This window comes from Balaenoptera acutorostrata, chromosome X, assembly GCF_949987535.1.
Source record: "Balaenoptera acutorostrata chromosome X, mBalAcu1.1, whole genome shotgun sequence".
Taxonomy (NCBI): Eukaryota; Metazoa; Chordata; class Mammalia; order Artiodactyla; family Balaenopteridae; genus Balaenoptera; species Balaenoptera acutorostrata.
In genome coordinates this window covers 267,060-278,601 of record NC_080085.1, presented here as the reverse complement: position 1 = coordinate 278,601, position 11,542 = coordinate 267,060, and positions in this window count along the sequence as shown.

Genomic DNA, 11,542 nt, shown 5'->3' with positions numbered 1-11,542 from the left:
CAGCAGGGGAGAAGTGCAGCTGGGGGCCCGCAGCCTCTGGGGCCCAGACCACCCAGGCAGGGGCTGCCCTGAATCCCTGTCTGGCCAGACACAGATCTGCCCCCAGTGGGAGGGCAGCACCTGTCCACAGACCCCACCACACGGCCGCCCTGGGGAGGTTCCAGGCAGGAAGACTCTGGAGAATTCACTCCGTGGGGTGGGCACAAGGTCGGAATCTATGTGTAAAACTTCAAAGCCATCTTAATAATTTGTTGGATTGTCAAAATGATGCAAAATAGAAGTCAAATTATATATAATATAGCATACTACCGTATTGTATAATAATATATGCATGTGCCACGTGTGTATGAAACTTATAGTGTATAGTATTATTATATTGTACTATGTTAATTATATAACATATGTACTATGTAATAGTATAGTATCATAATATAAAGCATCTAATACTATATTGTTATATGATATGTACACATATATTAAAGTTATGTTACATAAGATGTATACATATGTATTATATGTATGTAATATATACCTATGTATTGTACAATTTTATATGATATACATTGTATGCATATTACAGAATACTATAGACTATAATATATAATTATATAATTTTAATACACATTATATATATATTCACGTATCTCATAAACTCTTTGCTTATTTCCAAGTGGCATATGTGTATGTATCTTGAAGGAAATACATATCACCTATCTATCATCTATATATCATCACCTATCCATCACCTATCTATCTATCTATCTATCTGGCCTCTATCTATCAATCTAACCTAATCTAATCTAGCTATCATTTATCTACTTACCTATTTATCATCTGTGTGTCTATCTAATCTATATATCCATCTAATTTAATCTAATCTATCTATCTATCCTGTCTATTTCCCTTTCATCCCATGTCTGGAAGGAAACTCAAGCTCAATACATGAGTTACTTTTCAAAGCGTCAAGTGTCCACCCTCTCAGTGCATTTGCACAGAAAGAATTTAATTGGTTTGGGCAACACCATGAGGTTTGGGTTTAAAGTGGGTCAGAAACAAATCCCCAGTGAATAACCCACTTCCTCCCTGAAACCCAGCTCTGACTCTGCCACTCTCCCTGTGGCCAGAACACAGCAATTCAGCAGAGAAGTTCAGACACCACAGAAGCAAGAGCTCTCTGACCAATCGCATTCCTGACGATGGTGGGGGACTTTCTTCAGCTCCCACTGACGGCGTGTGCTCTGTTTGAACATCAGAACTGCCACCAGCCTGGGACTTCCCTGGTGGTCCAGTGTTAAAGACTCCACCTTCCAATGCAGGGGACGTGGGTTCGATCCCTGGTTGGGGAACTAAAATCCCACATGCCGCGGGGCAACTAAGCCCGCGCGCCACAACTACTGAGCTCGCGCGCCTCAACTATAGAGCCAGCATGCCACAAACTACAGAGCGCCCTGGAGCCCGCAGGCCACAACTAGAGAAGAGAAAACCCTCACGCCACAACTAGAGCGAAGCCTGCGTGCCGCAACGAAGAATCCCACGTGCCTCAACGAAGCGCCCGCGTGCCACAACTAAGACCCGACGCAGCCGAAAAACATAAGGAAAATAAGTAAAGTAAATAAATATTTTTTAAAAATTTAAAAAAAGCAAAGAACTGCCACCAGCCCTGTGAGAGCGCGCCTTCCATGTCACCAGAAAAGCCCATCGGAAGGTGGAGGAAGGCGCTTCTCACTGCTACGGAACAATCCTGTTCAGTCCCTGCGCCCAGCCCCGCGCACGCAGCACCAGCTACCATGCCCGCCGAGGCCGCACGGGTTGTGCATCCCTTCCACCCAGCGAAAGCCCACCACTCAGTGCCTCTCTGTCCTTGAAGAGCCCGACCGAGGTCAATGCTGAGGATTAGGAGCTAATGACATTCTTCAGATTCCGGAGCCGGACAGTAATGCAGCTTTAATGCCATGCGTGGCTGTGATTTCCTGAAATTTGCTGGTACGTAACCCCTGGGGCATGAACGAGAGCCCTTAAAATAACCCGAGTTATGTGCTGCCAACACAAGCTTGTGCTCAGCTGTCCCCACGAGGAAATGCCTTTCCCGAGGCTCCTGGGGGGACACGGCTCACGGCCAGAGCAGCTGAGCGTGTGGCCTCTTCAACCTTGGGGGCAGCGGCCAGAGACAAGGCACGGTGTCGGGGCGGCCTCGCTTGAACAGTTTGTCACGAGACGCCATCCTGTGCTGTTTAAGACGGTCATCGGGACTTCTGCCCGCACCCAGGCACTAGGCTGACAGGCTGTGTTCAGTTTCCGATGTCCCCCACTCTGTGGGTTCCCTGAGGTGGCAGATGACTGCAAAGTGGGGGCTTTAAAAGCACGGACATTTATCCTTCCCCGGCCCTGGAGACCAGACGTCTGAGGTCAAGGTGTCCCAGGGCCGCGCTCCCTCCAGAGGCTCCAGGGGAGGGTCCTTCCTGGCTCTTCCAGCTTCTGGGGGCTCCAGGCGTCCCTGGGCTTGTGGCCGCCTCCCTCCCGTCTCTGCCTCTGTCTTCTCGGGGCTTCTCCTCTGTGTCTGTGTCTCTCCTCTTCTGTCTCTTATAAGGACCCTGTCATTGGATGTAAGGCCACCCTCCTCCAGGAGGACCTCATCTCAGACCCTTCACTGCATCACATCTGCAGAGATCCCGTTTCCAAATAAGGTCCTGTTCACAAGTCCCAGGGGTTAGCATGCGGATGCATCTTCTAGAAATGCAGTTCAGCCCACTACACCCACTTGGCCTTCAGTAACATTCATTAATTATGTCTTGACCAGGTGAAGATGCATAGAGATACACATACACACACACACACAGAGCTAAGTGACCCCTACCGGGGACTCAAGCACTGACCTCACATCAGTCGTTCCGTCTGTCCACGACCTTGAGTAACTCATACACACTCATTCGTGCTGTACTCATGGAACCCTACACCCTGGCTCAAATCACAAGTTTGGGGTGACCCAAGATCCCTTTGTTCCTCTTTCAGTGACCCTGCAACCTCTCCCCCTGAGCCCAGCATGCACTGTCCCCTGCTCCCCTCCCCATGCCAACTCCGTGTCCCAGGCCACCGTCCCCTTCCCAGGACCCCTACAGCTGCCTCCTTGCCCCCTACCCATCCCCATTTCTCTGCCCAGCAGCTCTCGTCCCCTCGTTTTCTGGGGTCTTTCTTTAGTGGCTTTACTGAGATGTAATTCACATCCTATGCAATTTATCTATTTAAAGTGTATAATTAGGTGGCTTTTAGTGTTTTCACAGAGTTGTGCAATCACCGCAGAGTCTGTTTTAGAGCATTTCATCCCCCAAAAAGAAACCCCACACCCGTCAGCCATCATGTCCGTGTGACCCCCTGAGAAATCACGAACCCACTTTCTGTCTGTGGATTTGCCTGTTCTGGACCTTTCCTGTCAATGGAATCACACACTGTGTGTCCTCCTGTGTCTGCTTCTCTCACTGAGCATCCTATGTTCAAGGTCTATCCACATTGTAGCCTGTGTCAGAGCTTCACTCCTTTTCATGGCTGAGTCATATTCCGCTGTGTGGATGGACCCCATGCTGTTTATCCAACATCCATCCACCCATCCATCCATCCATCCAAGGATCCGTCCATCCATCCATCCATCCACCCATCTCACCCATCCATCCATCCATCCATCCATCCATCCAAGGATCCATCCATCCATCCATCCATCCACCCATCTCACCCATCCATCCATCCATCCATCCATCCATCCATCCACCTATCCATCCATCCATCCATCCATCCATCCACCTATCCATCCATCCATCCATCCATCCATCCATCCATCCATCCATCCATCCACCTATCCATCCATCCATCCATCCATCCATCCATCCATCCATCCATCCACCTATCCATCCATCCATCCATCCATCCATCCACCTATCTATCCATCCATCTATCCACCCATCTCACCCATCCATCCATCCATCCATCCATCCATCCACCTATCCATCCATCCATCCATCCATCCATCCACCTATCCATCCATCCATCCACCCATCTCACCCATCCCATCCATCCATCCATCCATCCATCCATCCACCTATCCATCCATCCGTCCATCCATCCATCCACCTATCCATCCATCCATCCATCCATCCATCCATCCATCCATCCATCCACCTATCCATCCATCCATCCATCCATCCATCCATCCACCTATCTATCCATCCATCCATCCATCCATCCACCTATCCATCCATCCATCCATCCACCCATTCATCCATCCATCCACCTATCCATCCATCCATCCATCCATCCACCCATCCCATCCATCCATCCATCCACCCATCCCACCCACCCATCCATCCATCCATCCATCCATCCACCTATCCATCCATCCATCCATCCACCCATCCACCTATCCATCCATCCATCCATCCATCCATCCATCCATCCATTCATCCGCCCACCCACCACCCATGCATCCATCCATGGACACTTGGGTTGTTTCCACCTTTCGTCTGTTGTGAATCCCACTGCTGTGAACGCTGTGTGTGAGGTTTTCTGTGGACGGCTGTTTTCTTCTCTCTCTGGTACATGCCCAGGGGTGGAATCGCAGGGTCACATGGTCACCCCGTGTTTAACCCTTGGAGGAACGGCTGGACCGTTTCTCGCCCCCTGTGTACACAACAGACAGTGCCCCCTCGTGTAAGACCTCCCTCCCGGTGGCTGGCTGTGACTCCAGGACCTGCTGGCTGGCCCTGGTCACCCGCTGACATCAGCTCAGCTCAGCACCCATGGCCCATGGGCTCCAGCTGGGCCTTGGCCCCCCTGGACACACACAGCTCCTTCCTGCCCTGGGACCCTCACCCTGGCTCTTTTCTCTGCCCGGGACCCTTCCCCACATTTGCAGGGCTGACTCCAGTGCCTGTGTCTCCCGACCATGAAGCTGAGAGGGGGCACCAGGACCCTCTCAAACACACAACACGGATCCCCGTTCTCTGCAGAACCCTTCTGACCACCCATGTGGGCATCGGCCTTCTCCCCAAGAAAGGGAAGCCCCATTACCACCTTCACGAGGGTACAGTTACCTGTCCTCCTGAGCACGGCCATCCACACCTGGACCCAGAGGCACGTGCACACACTGGGTCCACTCTGGGTGGCATGATGGCCCTCAAGTTCTGTGTTCTTTATGTTTTCCTTAGATTTCCCCATGTTCTCCCATCGCTACCTATCACTTTTACAGTCGTAAATATAATCAGATGTCTGGAATATGGTGATCTAAATCACTAACCTTGGCCCTCAGAAATACAGCCCCACATCATTTAGAAAAGTGTGCGTTCTACACTCCGAGTCAAATGTACATCTTGAACAGGAAAAAACTAGTTTCTGTCACCAGCATCCTTAAAATTGCACTCACTGAAAGAAAAGAGTATCATATCTGAGCTCCTAAGAGTTTCCACCCGCTTTAAGTTCAGGGGAAAGCGTATGTCATAGCAAAAGAGCTAGATCTAAGGCTTTCGTTAACCAAAGAAGCATCCAGAAAACATCCTTTTTCTTTCCTTAAAGAAGAATTTGTGAGTGATTTTCTAGAGCCACACATTTCTGGGAACGGTACAATTGTACTCTCTTCTTTTATCACCTAAGCTTTTTTATAGCCTAGCGCTTCCCAGAAATAATTTCAACACACATGTAATTTTAACGCATGTGGGTCTCACTCTTTGAAATTTGGAAGATAGAGAAAATATTTTTAGGTCACTTATTATCCATATCTGTTTAACAAAAATGAGTTTCCTTTTGTGTATTCCTTCCCAGTCCTCTTCAAGGGCTCCTTTTATAGAGAATGCATCCTGTTCCACTATGTAGCTCTTTCTGCTGATGTGACAGGCACACTTACTGTGGTCCTCATTCGTCACGGCCTTCTGTCTGAACATGCGCAGTGCTGACCAGCATCTTGAGGAAATGCGCCGTGACTCACGGGTCCCTCCTGCTGTTCTTGGTCGTGGAGACAGCTTTCGTTTTTCCATTTTTTGTGGGTCTTGCATGGATGAAGATCTGTGCTTGCTTTGGGAGACTGTTTTCTGTTTCTTGTTTTAATTGAGGTATAGCTCATTTACAATATTATATTAGTTTAAGGTGTACAACATAGTGCTTCAAAAATTTTACAGATTATACTCCATTGTAGGTTATTACAAGATAATGGATATATTCCCTGTGTTGTACAACATATCCTTGTAGATTACTTATTTTATACATAGTAACTTGTACCTCTTACTCCTCTACCCCTATCTTGCCCCTTTCCCCACTGGTAACCACTAGTTTGTTCTCTTTATCTGTGAGCCTGCTTCTTTTTTGTTATATTCACCAGCTTGTTGCATTTTTTAGATTCCAAAGATAAGTGATAAAATACTGTATTTGTCTTTCTCTGTCTGACTTATTTCACTTAGCATAATGCCCTCCAAGTCCATCCATGTTGCTGCAAATGGCATTATTTCATTCTTTTTTATGGCTAAGTAGTATTCCATTGTACATATGTACCACATCTTAATGCATTCATTTGTGGATGGACATTTATGTTGCTCGCATGTCTTCGGTATTGTAAATAGTGCTGCTGTGAACATTGGGGTCTATATACCTTTAAATTAATGTTTTCATTTTCTTTGACTTAAGGGATTTATCAAATGAGCCCCAGGGGTCACAGAGAAGTGTCTCTTGTCTTCTAAGGGGGATGAAGGGCCGCGGGTGATGGTCAGTGAGGGCTTGTGCATCTGCAGGCCCCGTGGACCCAGCGGAGGTGGGGCTGTGTCAGTGTCCTGGGGCGGCCACACAGATGACTGACCACCAACCAGGGGCTTCAAACATCTCAAACCCATCCGACCCCAGTCCTGGAGACGAGACGTCTGAAGTCAACGTGTCCCACGGCCGAGGTCCCTCCAGAGGCTCCAGGAGAGGGTCCTTCCTGCCTCTTCCAGCTTCTAGGGGCTCCAGGCTTCCCTGGGCCAGTGGTCACATCCCTCCCATCTCTGCCTCTGTCTTCCCAGGGCTTCTCCTCTGTGTCTGTGTCTCTCCTCTTCTGTCTCTTAGGAGGACCCTGTCATTGGATGTAGGGCCACCCTCATCCAGGAGGACGTCATCTCAGACCCTTCACTTCACCACAACTGCAGAGACCCTGTTTCCAAATAAGGTCTCATTCCCATATTTTGGGGGTCAGGGCATGCACATAGCTTTTTGGGGCCACCCTTCAGCCCATAACCATGGTCTGTGCCCGGTGGGGGCAGAGCAGGGTCTGTGTGGGTGTTTGAAAGTGAGCAGGGCTCACGTGACCCCAGCGAGGGGCCCACACTGCGTCCCCAGCCCTCGTTGTGAGGTTCCAGAATGGTTCTGAGTACCTTTCCCATGTCAGCTCATCTAATGTGTGTCAGAATCTGCCAGGTGAGGGCTGTGATGAAGGCAACATTGCCAAGGAGGCAACTGAGGGTCAGAGTGGTTGAGTCAAAGCTCTGGTCCCCGAGTAAACCTCAGTGACACGGCGAATGATAAGCATGTTCCCTTAAAACATGAAGGCTTTCGTAGCATTATGATTGATAGCAGGCACGAAGCAGAAACCACCCAAGTGTCCGTGGATGGATGGATGGATGGATGGATGGATGGATAGATAGATGGGTGGATGGATTGATGGCCAGATGGATGGACAGATGGACACACAGAATGGGGTCCATCCACACAGTGGAATATGACTCAGCCGTGAAAAGGAGTGAAGCTCTGACACAGGCTACCGCATGGATGGACCTTGAACACAGGATGCTCAGTGAGAGAAGCTGATGCAGAAGGACACACAGTGTGATCCCATTGATAGGAAACGTCCAGAACAGGCAAATCCACAGACAGAAAGTGGGTTCATGGTTACCGGGGCTGGGGGAGGGGCATGGGAAGTGACAGCTGATGGGGACGGGGACTCCTTGGGCGGATGAGAAGTAGATAGAGGTGGTGGTTGTACAACACTGTGAATGTGCTAAATGCCACCGACTTGCCCACTTTCAAATGGTTAATTTTATGTTATTTCACCTGAATAAATTAAAAACTAAATTTTATAAAATGGAACAGTTGTGTGCAGGCATGTGACATTCTGGGTCATAGACAAAAGGAAGGGGTTTCGGTAGCTCTGGGAACCACCAGAGTGACAGAGCGGTTCTCCCAGGTGATCATCTGGAGACCACCTGGTTCCCCCAGCAGCGGGGCTGGGGGGGCGGCCAGGGGCTGGACAGACCCTCCTGCAGCAGGGCCCTCTGCACAGCCCCGCTCCCTGCTCTACTGCCCATGAGTCAAGCCCAGGAGATCAGTGTGATGGGCGGGGCGGGGCCACCTGGATTCCCACCTGTGCCCAGGTGAGGAGGGGCTGGCAAAGCGGTGACCTGAGAGAAAAAAAGTGGGTGTAGCTGGGGTCACTGGGGTCATCCAAGGACAGGGCCCACATCCAGGTCATGTCTGAGAGCAGACCAGGGGATGGCTCAGTCACAGAGATCACCTGGGGGATGGCGACGTCAAGGTCACCCAGAGGATGGTGAGGTCACAGAGGTCATAGAGGTCACCTGGGTGATGGTGAGGTCACAGAGGTCACCTAGGATGACATCTATGTCCAGGGCACTGTGAGGTCATGTCTGTGACAGATCAGGGATGGTGGGGTCTCAGAGGTCGCCCAGGGGATGGTTTTGGGGTCATGGAGGTCACTCTGACATCTCCGTCCCCTGTGCCCTGCTGGTCCAGCCCCGGGTCCGGACATCTAATGATTGGCGTCACCGTCCGGTCCACACAAGGACGGTGCTGAGCCCCTTTTGTATCTGGGACCCTGTGGAGATCACACGTGTCTCAAGGGGACTTTGACGGGAAGGCAGAGTCTTCCTCTCTAAATACTTCCCAGAAAGACATGTCCCCACCCTACGGCCCCTGAGTCTCCCTCTACAACGTCCCTGCCTTGGTGACCAAGGAAGAAACAAACTAAACACCCAGCGTTCGCAGCATAAATAGAAGACGGGAAACGCATTCCCCATGCGCTCCTTGTGGGCACGTTTCATTGGACCACGGTGACTGTCATCACTCCCCACCAAAGCAGGCTGAGTGACAGGGGCACCGGAGACAGCAAGGAACTTTCCCGTGTGTGCTTTTCCAGAACAGTTAAAGCGCAGGGCCCAGTGGCCTAGGACCTGGGCTGCTCCTTCCAGGCTCCAAATCTCTTCATTTTCAGCCTGATTTCTCCACCCCGACGCACCTCTATGCCAGAGAACCGCAGTCCTGCCTCTGGTGTTGGGATGGGCCAGGGCTCGACCTTCCAGGCTGTCCATCCTGTGAATTCCCATGCGCGTCTCTAACGAGGTGTTTCCCATTCTCTGCAGCCCCCGCAGATTCATCTTCTCCTTTGAATCCTTCGGAAACGCGTCAAGGTCTGGCGAGACCCACAGCTTCTGTTCATTTCCTGCGAGGGCATCTGTCCTCCTCCACGAACGCGGTGGCAGGCGGCCGCCGCCTTGCCCAGCCCAGCGGATGCATTTCCACGTGCTCTCGTACATTAAGTCCTAATTTGTGACCTACCATTTTTTCCCCTGCGACAGAGCTGTTATTGGTACAGTAATAGGAGGACGCGGGGTCTCGCGGTGTAATGTGCATTTTTGCACTTTGCGGGGATATTCAATCGACTTCATTATTTCCAGCACTCCCGCCGTGCATTCTCCCATTTGATTACCTGCCCCAGAAGCATTTCCATATGCCATCCATCACCCTGACCCGTGCAGAGTGCTGCATATTCAGATTAAATTGGAGCTTTTTCCCCATGAATAAGGAATTTGATTCTATTCTATCATACACATCGTCTCCAGGGACGGGAAATTGAGTTGAAGGTGGCGGAAGGCAAGTCAGAAAATTTTATTATCCAAATACGAGATTCTTTTCCTTATCATCAAAACCTTGAAATGACGCCGTGGGGAACTGGGGGGTCAGGGAGAGAATTCAATTAGACGTGAAAGTGGAAAAGGAGCATTTTTCAACGGACCTTTTATGTTGCCAAACAAGTGGCAGTGAGAGGGCCCAGGACAAAGAGGTGTCTGTCAGGGTCTCCTTCCGCTGGATCAGGATGCAGGCCTGAGAAGTTACAGGGGAGGGAGAAGCAACCCCTGTGCTCTCTTGTGAGACGGGGTACCAGCCATTCTCGGCTTCTTCTGCTTCTTCTTTTTCCTCTCCTCCGACTTGAGACCCGCAAAATTGACACAATGTACTCATTAGAGTTTCACAGAGCATCTCGGACAACGGGTCTGGATTAAAGCTCAGATTTCTGGACTTTCTCCCCAGGACCACCCCATTTTCACAAGGACCCAGAGTGTGAATGTCCCGGGGCTGCCGTAACACATCACCCAGAAATGGGGGCCTTAAAACCATGGGAATTCATCCTCCCCCAGTCCTGGAGACCAGACGTCTGACGTGAGGGTGTGGACAGGGCTGAGCTCCCTCCAGAGGCTCCAGGGGAGGGTCCTTCCCACCTCCTCCAGCTTCTGGGGGCTCCAGGCGTCCCTGGGCTCGTGGCCGCCTCCTCCCGTCTCTGCCTCTGTCTTCCTGGGGCTTCTCCTCTGTGTCTGGGTCTCTCCTCTTCTGTGTCTTACAAGGACCCTGTCACTGGATGTAGGGCCACCCTCCTCCAGGAGGACGTCATCTCAGACCCTTCACTTCATCACACCTGCAAAGATCCTGTTTCCTAATGAGGCCCCTTTCACAGGTTCTGCGGTCAAGATGAGGGCATAACTTTTGGGGGCCCCCCGTTGAATCCCTTACACCGGGGTGACGAGGGAATAGTCATCTCTGTCAGAACAGTGTTTCCCTTTTCAGAGGCCACACGAAGCTTGGGATGACTTTGCCGGGTTTTCGTTCTCCAAACTTCTCCGGCCACTTGTCAACTTGCTTCAAATGCCTCCGTCAGTTACACACGGCTGGCTAATCAGACCTACGTCACCAGGCGGTTTTAAGGCAAAACGAGAAGCAGCGTTTGCCTTGGTGCTGAGTTGACTCGGAAGCCTCAGGTATTCAGGGGGCGGCCGAGGAGACACGCCACCACATCCAGTCTTCCGGCTCCCGGCCTGGGGTCCCTCTCTTGGCTGTTTCCCATTTTTTCTCTACCTGCGTGCTCTCTTTTCATTTTTTTTTAAAATTAAGGTGAAATTCACGTGATATAAAAATAAGCATTTAAACTGGACAACTCAGTGACATTAAGCCCATTCACAATATTGTGTAACCACCACTTCTGTCTGGTTCCAGAACATTCTATCACGCCAAAAGGAGACCCCGTCCCCATGAGCTGTCACTCTCCGTCCCCCTCCAGCAGCCCCTGGCAACCACTGATCTGCCTTCTGTCTCCATGCATTTGCCCGTTCTGGACATTTCACATAAAAGGAATCACACAGTATGTGCCCAGACATTGCACTCACTCAACAGACTTTATTTTGTTGTTGTTTTGTTTGTTTGCTTGTTGTTGGCTGTGGCACATGGCTTGCTGGATCTTAGTTCCCCAACCAGG